This window comes from Anser cygnoides, chromosome 2 (genome assembly GCF_040182565.1).
Source record: "Anser cygnoides isolate HZ-2024a breed goose chromosome 2, Taihu_goose_T2T_genome, whole genome shotgun sequence".
NCBI lineage: Eukaryota > Metazoa > Chordata > Aves > Anseriformes > Anatidae > Anser > Anser cygnoides.
The window spans coordinates 161,242,254-161,258,003 of NC_089874.1; the positions used below are offsets into that span (position 1 = coordinate 161,242,254).

Sequence of the window (15,750 nt, forward strand, 5' to 3'; positions counted from 1 at the left end):
TCACACAGTGTCTGTGGAATTTTCTCTGATCTAGTGTTTTCCTTGTGATTACATTCATCGGTGGCCTTTTGTGACTGTGAAGAGAAAAGCTATGCTATAACAAGCCCAGGAAGCCAGAAGTAAGCTGCTCTATTCCTCTTAAGCCCCATGCTCATTGCTGAGCTGAAGAAACAATCAGTGGATTGCCTTCAGCTTGAAGAGGCTGAAACAGAGCATCAGTGGGATTAGAAGGGCTTAGGGGTATTAGGATAATTGGTGGTGCTAATTTCCTATGCTGGAGACTTCCAGCTGTGTGAAGATACTGCAAGTTGCTGCTCTCTGCAGAGAAGGATGCACTTTAGAAAAAAGAAGTAGCTGGCTGGTGTGCAGGAGGAGTGAAGAGATGCAGAAGAGTGTCAATATAACAGGGTCTGAGTATAGCAAGATCTGCAGCTTTGGTATTAAGTGAAAAGATAGCCTAGAAAATAAGATGTATACATTTTTGTAGAATACAGCAACCCCAGGTGAAGGACGAGAGGATCAAGAGACTGAAAGCTTCACTGGGGACTTGAGCTGGGAAGGGAGAGGGGAGATACCATTACATCTTCTTGATAAGTGGGGAAAGATAAATAAAAAAGCAGCCCTGTACACAGAAAGTGAGGATGCTGTGAAACCTAATGAAACCATCTGATATCCTGTGTATAGCTGTGTATCTCAGCTCTAGCCTGAGAACAGGATGCGCAAGTATCTAGATGACCATCTCTAAGGCAGAGAGGCTGCCCAGAACTAAGGTTTTAAAACATCATTCCTGTTGCTCTCTTAATTTGGTGCACTGTAGTTTTTTAGTTTGTAGGATATTTTGTTTCCTTGCTTGGTTTTGGTTTTTGTTTTTCAGAGAAAGGTGGGGATTTTGAGGCTTCCTGTGTCTGAAGAAGCAAATTCTAGTGAACCCTCCACAATGGCACAATACCAGACATTAGGGAGGCCATGAATTTTAACCTTCCATCCCTTCATCTGTGTTTTTCCTTTTAGTACTAAGGAGGATGGAAACTTCCTTGCTTCCCTAAAAATGCTCCTATGCTCTCTTCACATGTATTGCTTGAGGGTTTCAGCAAGCAGCTGGTTAAATCCTGTGGAGGCAGGGAGGATTGTCTTAAAGGAGAGCCAGAAATGCTGAAATTCTGTGAGCAAGACTTCTCCTGCTCCATCTTCGGGGAAGTGAGAAGTGATAGCGTATGATTAACTTATGAAGTGCTCACCGAGGCAACGTCATTAGTTCGAACAGGCCCTTGTGAAAATGGGAACTGCCAGAACATGAATTTTTAACGTCTGGTCTGCATTAAGATCAAAACGTGACGGAGACTAAACTTAGAGCCTGAACTCAGAGAACAGCACTGCTATTTGTGGCAGAAGCCAGAGATGGATTTAGGGGAAAAGTAAGGGAGTGTTTTTTAGGAGGCTCTCATGCTGGGGAACATCCACCAGTTTTGGAAAAGTCTCAGCACAAACTGGACTTATTTTTAGAGGATGGTCACATCTCTGTCTTTATCCAGTGTCTCCTCTGGGCTATTTTATCTTTCTGCCTTTAATTATTTTCTTTTTATCCCTGTCTGCAATCACTTTCACTCCTGATAGCCAGCCCTTGCTTCTTCCTTCTCCCAGGCCATCTTTTTCCATCCTATGCTGACTGCTGGTCTCCCTTCTTCATTGCTTTGCACACACGCTCCCTCCCTCCATCTCCTGGAGGAAAACTCCTCTGCTCTGAAGCCAGGAGCTGGCACTGGAGGGAAACTGCATTGTGCAACTCAAGTGATGTGGGAGATGGCCAGATGCAGGCTGCCATGGCAACAGCTGGATTTTCCTCCCTCTGGAGATTATATTGATATGACAGGGAAAACAAAGAGAAAACCCCAAACAGTTAGGGGGAACAGAAGAACCCAATTCCCCAACAAGATCTAGGGGTCTTTTTACATATTTCCTAGGGCATCTCTGTTGTTTGTACAACAACCTTGTTGACTGTTGCTTGAACATGGTAAGCAATTAGGGGGTTGGTTTGCTTCCCTTTGGCCGGGAAGACCTTGCTCAGTGCTTCCTGTTCTCTGATCTTTGAGCTGAGTGGCAGAGCTGTGGTCGGTGTTGAGATTTAGAGATAACTGTTGCAGTTGTTCTACACAAAGAGGGGCACTTGGGAAGATCTGGGCTTCAGGGTGTGAATGGGTACAGGGATGTCTCCAGGAGAGGTCCCAGTGGTGCTGCTTCTCCTGTGACAACTCAGACGAAGGGCAAGGCCAGCTCTTTGTCATGGGGTTGTTAGACAAGTTGACAGCATCCTACTTGTGCATGCAGACACGTGCAAGTCTTCTTGCATCAAGCAACAGAGATGAGATGTTGACAGACTATACTTCAAACACAAGAAGAATCTCACCTCCCCTTGTTGTTCGGAATATGATGAAGTTGAAGTGCTTTTTTCTCTCTCCCCTCATAATTCCCTTTGTGGGTGTTTGCATTGGGAAACACCAAAATTGCCAGGAATATGGAGCGCAAAAGGAGTTCTCCTGTATAAACAGGAAAATCATCCCAATTGCAAATTGATATTTAATGTTGCATCAGTGAACGTCTGGGGATGTTTGTGCAGTACAATCTGTGCTGCCATATCACAGACCCCTTTTTCAGCATCCTCTGCCTGGTGCAGAGCTTTTCAGTGCTGCACAGTGCTCCTGGGTTCTGCCCACTACCAAAGGCAGTGAGCTGCAGGCACCGTGGTCCTCCAGATCTCAAAGCCCATGTTGGGCCTGTGAGAAGGTGAAGGTGGGCTGGCACCCCACCTCTGATGGTGACCACAATTGGTGCCTTCATGTACAGACAGGTAGGGAACGACAGATTCCACCCAAATCTCTAAAAGTTATATGCTGGGTTTATGCATTGAAGCACAGTGATGGATATCCCTTCTCTGTGCCTATCAGCAGTGATAATAAACATGGATTTTTTGATCCCTTTATATGTCTCCAAGACCACTCCATTATTACTTTTAACACATATCCCCAGGGACTTTCCCTCAGACTGTAAGCCTTGAAATGTCATAGTAGGTCAGGTTTTGGAAGACTAAACTTGGTTTCTGAATGGAGCGGCATCTGAGAGATGTCTTAGCAGCTGTATCAGGGTAATTCTATGCTAGTCAATGAACCTACAGCAACAAACATCAGGGAATGTAACGTAGTCAGACTTATCCTGCAGTCAAATCATTTCCTCTGAGTACCAAGATGCCCTCATTCTCCTTGGGTCTCAGCCTGAAAAAAAGTTTTCAGCTGAATGTTGCTTAGGTATTTTCAGTTTGCTGCTGTAGCTGCTAATGGTGTGGAGTCCTTTCCTTGAGAAAGGGCAGTTTGGTGGTCAGTGTCCGGTCAGGGGAGCAAGAAGTGTTGGACACCCATGTGCACAGGGAGATGCAGGTAATATGGGCCAGGGAAGCTGAATTTCAGCTTTATCTTGTGGAAGACAGATGGCTGAGCTTCGATATCTTCACTTAGTTTCACGCTGTTTGTTTTTCTCCCTCCCCCCTCCCTCCTCCTCGACAATTAACTTTGCAATTAGACTTAATTATGTTCGGTAGTTACTGAATGTGTCCTCTGCCCTGGCTGATGCTGATGGAGAAATGCAGCAGTTGGGATGAAAGACGCACAGTCAGCTCAGCAGACCGTTCAGCAGTGATTCACACCTCTTCTGCATGGGTGAGAACAAGGATCTCTATTAAATATGCAGTCTTGTGGTTTACTTCTCCATTTGCTCCCCCAGAATTTCACCTTTCTGTCTCATTCAGGAGTCAAGCAACTGCTTGCTTGACTTCTAAATAGCAGGACATCCTGGAAAGATCCCTTTAAGAGATGTGCTTTTTTAACCAAAGGTGGCAATTCTCAGGACAGTATTATGCAACCAGAAAGCTATGTTTTGTTTCATTTTGTGTTTTTGTTTCTTTGTTTTTGTTTGTTTTGTTTTGTTTTCAATGAATTATAAAACCAAGTCGCAGGCCTCATTCATACAACATGGTGTCCATCCTCTCCCAATGTCGAGGGCACATAGGGATCTCTTATCAAGTTGGCACACTTCAAAGCCAGGTTTGTAGAAGGTCTTTGAGAACCAAGTATCTTTTGGTGTTAGTTAACTCAGAAGTGTCCAGAAATCCAATACCCAATATCATTCTTGAGGTGTTGGTATTAAAATCACTACCCTTCCTCTGATTTGGTTAACAGGTAATACATAAAGTGTGTGTGTGTGTGTGTGTGTGTGTGTGTAGAAGTCTATGTGTGTGTGTAGCTTTTTGTACAATACACAGTTTTATGCCATGAATTATTATCTGAGATATCAGGTACTTCAGCAGTTTCTTAACAACATATGAATTATTACAGTATATGAATGTTAGATTAATTTCATTTCCAGCTGGGAAATATGTCAGTTTTCCTTTGGGAAGGATGGGGTGAGCAGTAAATATTTCCAAATTATTGTGCATGCTAGGGGTTGTTTTGCCTCTTGGAAATAAAACTTTTCTGTTCAGCACAACCTCTGTGCAGCAGCTACGGTGAAGAGGTGGTTTGTGAAATTTGGGTACAGAAAGCCTTTGAAATAAAGGCTCAAAATCTTAGATGAAAATGACCTTTTGTTGTCAGAATGTGAAAGATTTTCTTGATGGAGAGCTATCTAGAGAAATAAATTTTTGTGGTTCTTGGTTCGTGGACTACCCTAAGTGATAATGGTCATTGGATAGGAGGAAGAGGTTTTGTCGTGAGCATCAATCTGCTTCAGACCAGGTGTGTGAGATGCTTTGGTTTGATTATAAGTGTAACCTACTGATTTTCATGTAAAGCTATTAACTGGATCAAAGCCTTATCTCCTGGAGGACTGATACTTCTATGACTCAAACAAGAAGTGATATCCCCTTCTGCTAATCCTTGCAGGAAGGCAGAGACCACATCTCCCAGTAAATAGTCTCATAAAGACAAAGCGAGCAATGGTAAACTGAAGAGCCAGCCTTGGAATAACTGGCTGTACTTGTTTTGTGAATCCACTTCATCATCTTGGCCTGACAATCTAAATTAATTGCTAATGCTCAGTACCTCCACCCACTTTTGCTAGCTGGAATTTGACTAAACAATGCACCCCTTGGGATAAACCGGCAAAAATCCCAGTCAACTTGCCGGGAGCAGAGACATCATTCAGATGCAGAATTGGCCAAACACTTCCTTGGGTACTTCATTTGGGGAACCTTGGGGGAACAGCTGAAACCTTCCATCTGCTTGGCGAGAAATCATGCTCAGAAAGCTGAGGAACCTGGTCCTTCCCAGAGAAGCAATCACTCCTTTCTTCCAATTAAGCTGTCTGTATACTGCGTTGTCGGGAAGACATGTAATTGATGGAGAAAGAAGAAATTCACATCCTGTTGCTCCCTCCCCACTCCTTCTGTGAGTGAAAACTTGATTCTTGTTGGATTTTTTTTTTCCCCTGAAGCTTATCTATCTATCTATCTATTTATTTATTTATTTATTTATTCCTGTGCTTAGTAATTAAAACACTGTGTCTGTTCAGATTAAACAACGAAAAACCCCAAACCTAAACACCCCACATTACCAGAGGAAAACAAAGGCTGCAAATGTCATAAATAACACAGTGGTTCATGAATTATTCAAGCCAGAATATACTCATTTTTGTAAGGAGCTATCACAGCTAATTATAGTCTATTGCTATCGTTCTCTCCGAAGCTCTGGCATCGATCACTGCAGGACATGCCAAATATTTCACTAAAACAAAATATTGCACTCGATACTTTCTTGTTGATAAGCAGGTCTTTCCCTGACAGAGATCCCTGTTCTTCGGTGTGTTTTGTTCCTTAGGTTGTGGATAGTCAGAAATGGAAAAGGCCTTTCACTTAATGGACTCATTCATCCCTATTAGTCCAAGTGATCTCAACAGACCTTTTCCCCCTGCCCAACCTTGGTCTAATTGCCTTGGCAGAAAAGAGCTCACACTTCCACCATTCCAACAAAACAGAGAAGATCTTTATAGGATATACATATATATACTCAATATCCAGATTTATTTATTATTTTTTTTCAATCTGTTTGACTCCTCTTTAGAGAAGGCTTGCATCCTGGGATGGGAGGAGGATTTATGCACACTGTAGAGTAAAATCTAGCAGAACATGTGGCTTTCCTGTTGGGTTTTCTTTCAGATTTCTCCATGAGTTGCAAGATTGCTGGGTATGCATTAGGCTTTACAAGCTGTAGACTATTGGCAAGCAACAGATGTTGACTAGACATGAGCTTGGAACCAGAGAAGTTTAAGGAATGAGCTCCAGAAAGTCAGAAAATGTTGAATAACTGTTAGTAAAAGGAGTTTTAATTAAAATATTAACCATGAAATAGAGAAGAAAAAAAAGTAAAATTATATAATAAAAATACTTCGTGAGAGAATTGCAGAACCAGTATTATTTCTGCAAAACTGACAGACAACGAGGGCAATTACTGATGTCTTTGATGTCTTTAGAACTTTAAAGAGGCTGGAGAAGGTTAACAGATGGCCAGCCTGGTAGGGGTAAATCTTTCCCAAGCTCCAGATATTAAGCTGCAAGGAATTGAGGGTGTTATTTTACCTGCAAGTGGGAACCTCAGCATGGACATGAGTCCGGTGCCAGCAAAATGCTGCTCTAGGGTAGAAATCTCCTATTATCCAGTCTCTGACATAAGATTTACAGTATGTTGTATCATTGCAAACAGTTGTTGCTTGTCCTTGGTCAGACTAAATCTAACTTTCAGTCTGTTTTGAAATATGGTTCAATCTGATATTGTTGTATGGTAGAGGTGATAGTTTTTTCCTTCTATTTTCACTTATGTTTTTGATTCCTTTTCTTTTGACATCTCTTTTTGGCCTAGTTTTGGATAAAAGCCTGAATTTATAAGGCATAAAATTGATATTCCCAAAAATTACTGAGAAGTCTGCGAAAATCTATTATTATTATCATTACTATCTCATGCATAGCATTCTGTGCATGAATTTCCTACAAGATCTTTACATAAAGTGAAGGCTTTTTACGTGACCGTACAGTGCATCATGTGGGGTTGCTCCATGATTTCGTCTCTTAGACAGACCTGAAAGGTCTACTAAGAGTTAGAGAATTTTTCGTTTTGCTCCAAACTCCTCCAAGTGAAGGAAAAAGCCTCAGTCTACCTGCCTTGCTCTGAACGGTAGGCTTTGGACCAGTGGTGTGGTGTGTTCCACCTCTCATCCCCTTCCACCCATCCTCTTGCCTCCTGGACTTGAGTGCTGGCAGGAGATTCCCACATGGTTTTCTGCACGTGGACAATATATATATACATATATATATATATGTATATATGTTTGGCTCTTCTTATGAGCTTCTGATATAGCAGGTAGGCAGGTGTGATCTTGAGGGTAAGTGGGGGCCATCCTCACCTGAAAGAATAGAAATGGCCCCCTTGGCTTCCCCATCTCAATTCATTGAGTCCTTACTTACATTTTTTAAGTGGTGGGGGGATTAGGAGATAAACACAATTCATCAGATTCCTTCCAGATTTGAAGTCCAGTTATTTTAGGTTAAGAAGCCTGTTTATTTCATAGGCATATACTTGTAGTTGTTAGGAATAAAAGGAAAATATCCTCTAAAACCAGAGGAATGTTTTCCAGATGATTACAGACAAGAGAATCTGAACAGTGAGTGGCTTTTTTGGGTAGAGAAAAATCACTATACTGAAAGAAGAGGAAGAAAACTGCACATGCATTTTACATGAAGATGTTATTTGAGAACACGACAGCTATAATGAGAGAGAGATCATCTTGCTTGTGGCTGTACAGAGTGGAGGTCAGACAGCTCTGAATTAGCAGAGTCATTAATATTCTACTACAACATAAGGCTGGAAGGGACCTTCTAGGTCATCAAGCCAACCATGTCATATAATCCCTTTTGCAAAGAGCTGATGACATTGGAGGCTAAGCAGTGGAGAAAGTGCTTGTGGAGATACAAAATATTGGTCACTGACCAAGCAGTTAGAAAGTAAAGGTGAAGATTTTGTTAGGGGATGAAGGGAATTAGGTACCTGACCAAGATGTTTTGGAAATTGCCAGTGTTTCTAAACTAACTTCTGTCTTTCTTGCTGTGTTTGGGGGAGGGAGGCCTGACTCCTCACTAAGCTTCTTGCATTGCCTAACTTGATAAAAAGAGGGTAAATGTTGTGCTCCTCCATGGACCAGTGCAAGCTGCTGGATGCAGAGCAGAGAAGGACTGATCCTGCCTGCTCTCTAGTGCCCTCAGCTCTTCCTAAAAGTGGTGGTGATCGGCACTGTGGAGATCATCCCCTTCAGGGTTTTCTCGAGCTGTGAAGGACAGATAACCTTGACTGCTTCTGAAACATGGACACAGGAGAGTGTTATGGTGCAGCAAGAGCAGGGAATCGAGGTGTCAGGTTTTCTTCCTGGGAATCCCACTTGATTCATGTCTCAGCTTTGCCTGAGTAGAATTTTAATTGCTCTCTCCCTTTGTTCTCATCCATGTAACGTGCTAAGATAATTACATTTTTATGTCTCACAGGGATGTTGTGAGGTTTCTCTAACATTTATCAAGTGTTTGAAGAAGATCTTATGAAGGTAGAGTGTAAGTACCAGAAATTGCTAACAGTCTTGATGAAGATCCCTCCTTCGAGCAGCATAGACAAATTCAAGCTGGAACCATGGCAAACATTTTTAACAGCAAAATTAATTAAATGCTACAGCAGCTTCCCAAGGGAAGTGGTACATTTTCCATTGCTCAAAATCTGAAGTCAGAGCTGCCTGTCTTTCTGAAAGGCAGGCTTTAGCTTAACTGTAAGATATTTGGTTTGATGGTAGTTACGGCGATCCTGTGGAGTTACAAATGTGCCCCCCTGCTCCGTTTCTGAATGTTTTCATCTGGGAAGCAGGGAATCCCCAGCAGACTTTGCTGTCACTGACAGCTTCCCCAGGTCCCCTCCCCAGTGTCTTGTCCTTGCTTCTTCAACTAATTTTCAATCCACCTTGTAATACTAGCTCCTAAGTACCGTCATCATCTTATTTGGGGTCGTAATGGCAATTCTGAAAGCCACTGTGCTGTCACATCTTTCATAGTCTTAGACAGCAAACAGCTATCACTGCTTTTATTTGTTTGTTTTTGTTTGTTTATTTGTTTTGTTTTTCTAACACCTCTTTTCAGTAGGGGCTGTGTGTTGAAGAAATTCTATCTCATGTCAGGGACCATCCAAGTGACCCCACTGTCTAGTATGTTCAGTGCTAGAAATAAAATCAGAGCCCAAGTATCTGAAGTACCTGTGAAGGGGTTTTGTCACTATATCTACCTTCGCCCTCTTTTTCCTCATTCCACGTGTTGTTATGTTAACAGCGCAGAATTCTTTTTTTTCTGCTTATACATAGACTCACAACACCAGGTAAAAGAATGTTTTGGGAAATGAAGCTCTCCACTTCTCTCTGATCTCTGCCTGGCTGCATAGTCCTTCATATATTTATCAGGTTGGAAAGGACATAATCAAAACTGTTTTGCTTTCACCTTCCACATACTTTCACCATCCCTGTGATACTTGTATGGGACTTTAGACAAACTTCTATCTCAGAGTTATCACTTTGTGGGCAGTGGGATGAATCTAGGTTTGGGAAGACTGCATCTGGCGATGGATAGTATCCAACTGTGCCTTAACATGACGAGGTGTTTTGGTCCTATCTGGCTGTAGTATTTATGTGGAAGAATGTAGTGGATCCATTGACAAAAGTTCTTTGGTCCCATAAACCACAACTGCCACATCTACTGCATGCACAAGAAGTTGCAAAAATCTACACGTGGTGCTCTCTTCCTCTCTTTTAAAGAGTTTAGACTACCTTGTTGTGCCCTAGAGGCAAAAAATGTTCTGTTATCTAAAACATCCAAAATGCTGCTCAAAGTCCAAGCATGATTTACTGCTTATGGCAAATTTGCAAAGACAAGTTACAGCTACCAAACTGTAGTCAAGAATAGGGTTTGAATAACAAACTGATGGTTAGAGTTTACTAATACGATGGATGAAGCTAAATTTTAGGAAAGAACACATTTTGCAAACAACCACCAACCTATTCCTACTACTATTTTAAAGGGCTTTATAACTGGAACTCTGATGAAAAAGAGTTGAGAGGTGACCTTTGTGTTAGAAGGTGGGGAAAAGAAAAGCATTTCATTGAAAAGACCATGTTTGAAAAAAAATTATTTGATGGTGATGACACAGTAACTGCTACTGTAAATACAATTTTCTCTATTTTTAAAGAGCCATTTGGTTTCCAGACACACAATTCAACATTGCGCTAACTGGCAGCTTTGGTGTTTAAAAATGGATTGTGTCGAGACAATATTATACCCGGAGGCAAATGTGCTGGTAGGAAAGAGCTGTACAGGTTTATATTAGAGTGGCTGTCAGGAGGCAGGATAAGGGCAATCTTAGGTCTTGCCAACACACTAAGTTGGAGTTTGCAAAAGTCATCTTCTATCTTGTGGCTATATGGACTTTCAGAAATACTGGAGCTTGAAGGATGGACTCTTGTGTCTGTATTTCTATTATGTTCAGGCAAGTCTTGTGGGTGCTGAGCATTCTGGTTTTAGACTGGGATATTATTTTTTTATTTTTTTTTTTCTGTAAAAGTTTCCTAAAGTATACCAAATAAAAGTGTTTTAAGGATGCTTCAGGGCTATATTGCCTTCTCCCAGAACCTCCACCAGCAAAAGATAATTCCTCATTTTAAAAGCCCATTTTTCTGTGATGTGGTGCCAGATCTGTACATGGCTGTAGGTATTAAAGTACCTCTTGGACACCCAAATAGGTGATACGTACTTGTATGCATCTGACTCCCACGTTTTTAAAAACTGTCGTCATATTTCTCTCATTCATATATTGGTTGATTTTCAAAACACCTCTAAGTGAAGGGAGGTCCTTGCTGTTGGCCATGGAAGAGAATAGAAGACCCCCAAGGCTTCTCTTCAAAGAAACATTTAAAAGCCAGAAGGGAATGTGATGATCTACCATCTGTGTGGAGTAAACCAGAGAGCTTCACTCAACAGTTTCTGAAACAATCCTCTAACTCAGGCTGAGCAGGAGAATTAGATCCAGTCTCAGTTTAATATTTGCTAGAGACAAAGAAGCTGCTGCCCCTTCTGCAATTAGTTACTACAGTTTAGAGTAAACACACACACATAGTTTTTGATTTTCCTATTTGTGCTCCATATGATTCACAAATATTACGTTTTATCCATGAAAGGGGTAGGTGAAGATCTGAGGTGGCACATGTTGGCTTTGTGCCGACCTGGTTCTTCATATCACCTAGACAAAGGTTTATATTTTTTCCACTGCCAGCAGGGATGCTGGAAATACCCTTGCTATCTCTTTTCTTTGTCTATAGGCTTTTCTATTAGAAACAAAGCCACCTTCATCCCTTCTCTCCTTGGGCTCCCTCCAGCCATCTGCAGTTACTCTCTGCATCATAGACACTATTCCTTCCCTTGGGCAGCAAAAAGTGAGTTTTCTTCATTTTTTGGTGACATTTTTTACCTTCCTAAATGAGTGTTAAAGAAGGAAAGGAAAAGGGACCATATTCTTCACCTTTCTGATAGCCAGGACATGTTGAGCTGTTTCATGGCCTGTGAGGCTGTGAAGAAAGACTTTACAGAACTTTCTGGAGTAAAGATGTATTACACAGCCATCTGCACTCTCTGCAGAAGATATTCAGTGGCTTAGATGATCTTTACCAGACCTTTGTGCTGGGCTCTACCTCCAGTTTTTCCTCTTTAGAGCAGCCTGTCCACTCACTAATTTCTGGATTTGTGTATTTTGATCATCTCAAGTTTTTTTCTGACTGTTCTTTGTGACTGGCATGGACTGGCTGTCAGCAGTCTGCTTTCTTCCAACTGCTTCCTCTATGTTTTTTGCCCCTCAAAAGAGAAAAACAGATGATGCTAGGTGTGTGCCTGTTCATTTTGCTTTGAGACCAGTCCCCATCACAATATGCAGTAGGACATGCCATTTCCACATGGCTTTGCTGCCATGCAGGGCAAAGGACGTCTAATCTCCATCCATTACAGCAAAAAGAAGATTGTGCAGAATGCAGACTTGATGCTGGGAGACGGGAACCTTGTTAATTAAAATGTCAGTGACTCAAATCCCCTTAAGGTGAGAGAGCTGCATTTTTTTATTACCATTGCTGATAATGATACAGTCAGCTCGTACCTTGTAGAGGCAGAATGCATTTCATTTATCCTGACAAGGCCTGCCCACTTTGCATGCTTTCTCTGTGCAACATATAGGACTTTTCAAAAAATATCAGGATGTAAGGCTAGAGACAGAAAAGAAAGAGAAAATAAGAGGCAGTGGTTTTGGTTTTCCATCCTGTTAGGCTACCTCTGCTCTCTATCATTCTCCAAATCCTAAATATGATGTTGGAAGATAACATTGAGGGGAGGAACAGCCTCGAAGGAAATGGAAGTGAAGCCAGGCAGGAACAGAGGTGAAATTAGGAAAATGTTAAGATAACTAAAGTCCTAAGTCACTCTTTTTAAACCCATCCTGGGGAAACTATGGCTGGAATGGTCTGCTGAGAAACCTCACTCCTTAATCACCTCTTGCATAACCAGAGTTATTCTCTGCCCTGCTTCCACACTATTACCTGCAATGACTTTTGTAAACCTGCCCTCCTCTTTATAGAGGGTGGAGGAAAGGACTGTAAAAGGAGGACTTTAGAAAGCATCATGGAAGGGTTTAAAAGCTGTGGCTAAAACTGCACCCCACTTCATTAGGTACTTTGCAAATACATAAGGGCATCTCAATGACTTGTTTAGAGCAACAGGCCCTCACTAAAATTGTACTGATGGGATATTTTGCCTCTGCTATTTTGCCTCTGCTTTGCTGAAATCATGCAATGGACAACATGTTCACAGCTCCTTTAGGGTAGAAAGGGTTCAAAACGTTCTCCTTCCAGCTCGATAGCACAAGCAGGAGGCAACACTGCTTTCACAGCTCCTTAAGCACCTGCGAGATCCCAACGTAGCAGTAAGCATGTGCTCCAAAAGCCGCAGTGAGTGCAAGCTCAGCTTCGAGGTAATGGACCTTTTCAGGCCTTGAGACACACAATATTTCTGTCAGGACAGCATCTCTGAGTCAGGCTCTAGAGATTCTGATTCCACCTGGGAGTAGTTCTCATAAAGGCCAGCCAAGTCATTAACAGGCTATGACTAATTGCCTGCTGTAAGATGGGTGTGAAGCAACTTCCCTTTGAGACGGAGCTCAGCTTGAGCCCCGTTGCCAGTTCCTCATTTATCCAGGCTTTATCTGCTGTCTTGATGCTGTCACTCCTGGCAGTTTGGGTCAGAGGATGGACCAGGAGAAGGTCTGCTTTAAAGCCTCACCTTTCCATGACCTGTTCAACAGTGAGCCAGGTGGAGCAGGAGTGCCAGGTGAAGCAGAGAGCAGCGTCAGCCTTTACACACGCCTGCCGTTGCATCTCTGCACGTGCAAGGATCCCATTAGCATCGGCTCGGCGTTGCTAGGAGATGCCATTGTCTTGGGCTGCGCCAAACCGTGACTCAGCCGCTTGGAGAAGCGCCTTTTGCTCCGTGCGAGAGGAGGAAGCAGCTCCGGGATGGAGGGATGAGTCTGAGGAGCCGCGAGCGCCCTGCGAGGAAGGGGTGCTCCAGCCTGAGACGGGCTCCAGGGGTGTGCTGAGGAGCAAGAGCAAATTTTTAGGAGTTAAACCTCCCTGTTTTAGAAGCACCTAGATGTGTTTTAGCACTGGCACAACACAGAGCCATGAAGATAACCCATTAAGTCCTGTACAGAACAGCTCACGCTTTGGGAGCATCTCGGACATGTTAGCACAGCTTACCCAAGCAAGAATAAACCAGATCTAAGGCTAAACTACTCCTGGGCACTTTCTTGCTGTGCATTGTGCGGTGGATGCAGTGGAAGTACCTTCCACTGAAATTTAGTGGGATTATTATTATTGACTCTGGTTATTCAGGGGAAAAGGATCTATCCAATATTTAGTGTATTTTCTAGTGACTAGCTCTGTAAGGCTGTGACTTTGTAAAGCGAAGGAGGAGAGAAGGCAATATTGTCAAAACCCTCAAAATCTGAGATCTCATATGACTATTTACTCAGATTTTCTTAAAAAAAAAATCATATATCTGATTATCCTAATCTTAGGCTCTGCTATTAACCCCTTGTGTGCTAGACGTGTACAGTGTCACTGCTTCTGTTGGGTGACTAAGGCTTCAAGACACTGCTGCACTTTGAACAAATAACAATAAGCAGCGATTATTTCACTGGCATGGAGAACGGACTCTGGAAGGGAAGAGAATTAACATGAACTGATTTTTGCTCTCACACAAGAGTGTTTCTGACAGCAGGGCTCTCGTACACTGCCCAACGAGGAGCAGAAGCAGCAATCTGTGACTGCTCTGACCGATATTGCTAACCAGCATGGCATCCCAAATAGCTTTTCTTCCTTTTTTTTTTTTTTTTGGTAATGAATATGGCCTTGAAAAAAAAAATGCATTCACCAAGGAACAAATAATTGAATAAGTGAAAATAACTAATAAATGTGCTGAAATCCTGATCTCTCACTAGGGAAAAATACAAATTGTATCGGATCATTACCTGAAGCTGACTACTCACTAACTTCCACCTTGGGACTCACTTTTCAGTGTGGACAGACAAAACACAGGAAAATGAACACTTGGGCAGTGTTTTCTGGACTAGAATGGGTGGATAAAATGAGCTGTTGCTACAAATCTTGTCTTCTCGGTCTCCTCTGGTTCTTATTCACAGCTTGGTCTTAAATACAGGACATCAACAGGTTGGTCCAAAAACGTCTTGAGATCTTCCTGATAACAGAAAGAGGTTTCATTTTTTAATTTTTTTTTTATTATTATTTTCTTCTTCGTTTTTATTTATTTATTTATTTATTTTAGTGAATGTAATAATAGAAGGAATCCACTCTTTGTGACAGAATAACAGAGCCTAATTTTCCTGCTTCTGCATCACAGTTTGCTCTAGAAGAGATGCATATTCCCCGCAGCAGTGGAGCACCCTCTGCAGAAAGCCGCTGGTGTTTTTGGACTGCTGCCTCCTCTCCCTGCTGAAGGGTTTTTTTTGACTCCTGGCCTTTAATTTCTTCCTCTCGATGTGGGTTAGTTTCTGATGCATAGGGCTGCCGTGTGCAGGGATCTGCTCTTCCTGCTGAGTTGATGAGTGACGGTATTTAGGGTTTGGGATACTGATGGGTGACATTATTTAGGGTTTGGGATACCTGCGAAATATTTTGCTTGGGAGGCTGTTAGATTAGCATTAACTGTCAGACAAATGACAGAGGTCTTTCCATAATGGTCCTGACAGCATTCCTCTGGGTTCTTCATTTACATGACACCAACGTTAACACAAAGCAATTAAACCCTTGTGTATGTGATACACTCAGCTGCACTGCCTGCACCAACAGAAGCAAATCAGGCCTTTAGGCTATCTGAATTGAATAGAGATGTGAAGACGAGCTAGGTCCAAGAACAACCATCTCTAAAGAGGAACTAGAGGCCAGAGCATTACAATAGCTCTGACTTCTACAAATAGCTGCTTTATACCTGCTACTTTCCTTTTCTGCCTGAGACCTCCTTAAGGGGTGAAATGTCTTATGTGTCTGTCGCGGGGCTTTGTTCGGGATGAATCCTCCTCCCTC

At 42.3% G+C, this 15,750-nt stretch overlaps 1 protein-coding gene and 1 long non-coding RNA gene across 14 annotated transcripts in view; one reads left to right on the top strand and one right to left on the bottom strand.

Annotated features, from left to right (window-relative positions):
- The window catches only part of ADGRB1 (adhesion G protein-coupled receptor B1), a 259,849-nt gene that overhangs the window by 23,782 nt on the left and 220,317 nt on the right, over nt 1–15,750 (top strand). The window lies entirely within an intron of this gene.
- LOC106042200 (uncharacterized) lies at nt 10,724–15,744 on the bottom strand. Its single transcript, XR_001210965.3, has 4 exons — nt 15,656–15,744; nt 14,679–14,905; nt 13,430–13,741; nt 10,724–12,360 (listed from the first exon to the last, which is right to left on the bottom strand). It is a non-coding gene; the product is annotated as an uncharacterized lncRNA (long non-coding RNA).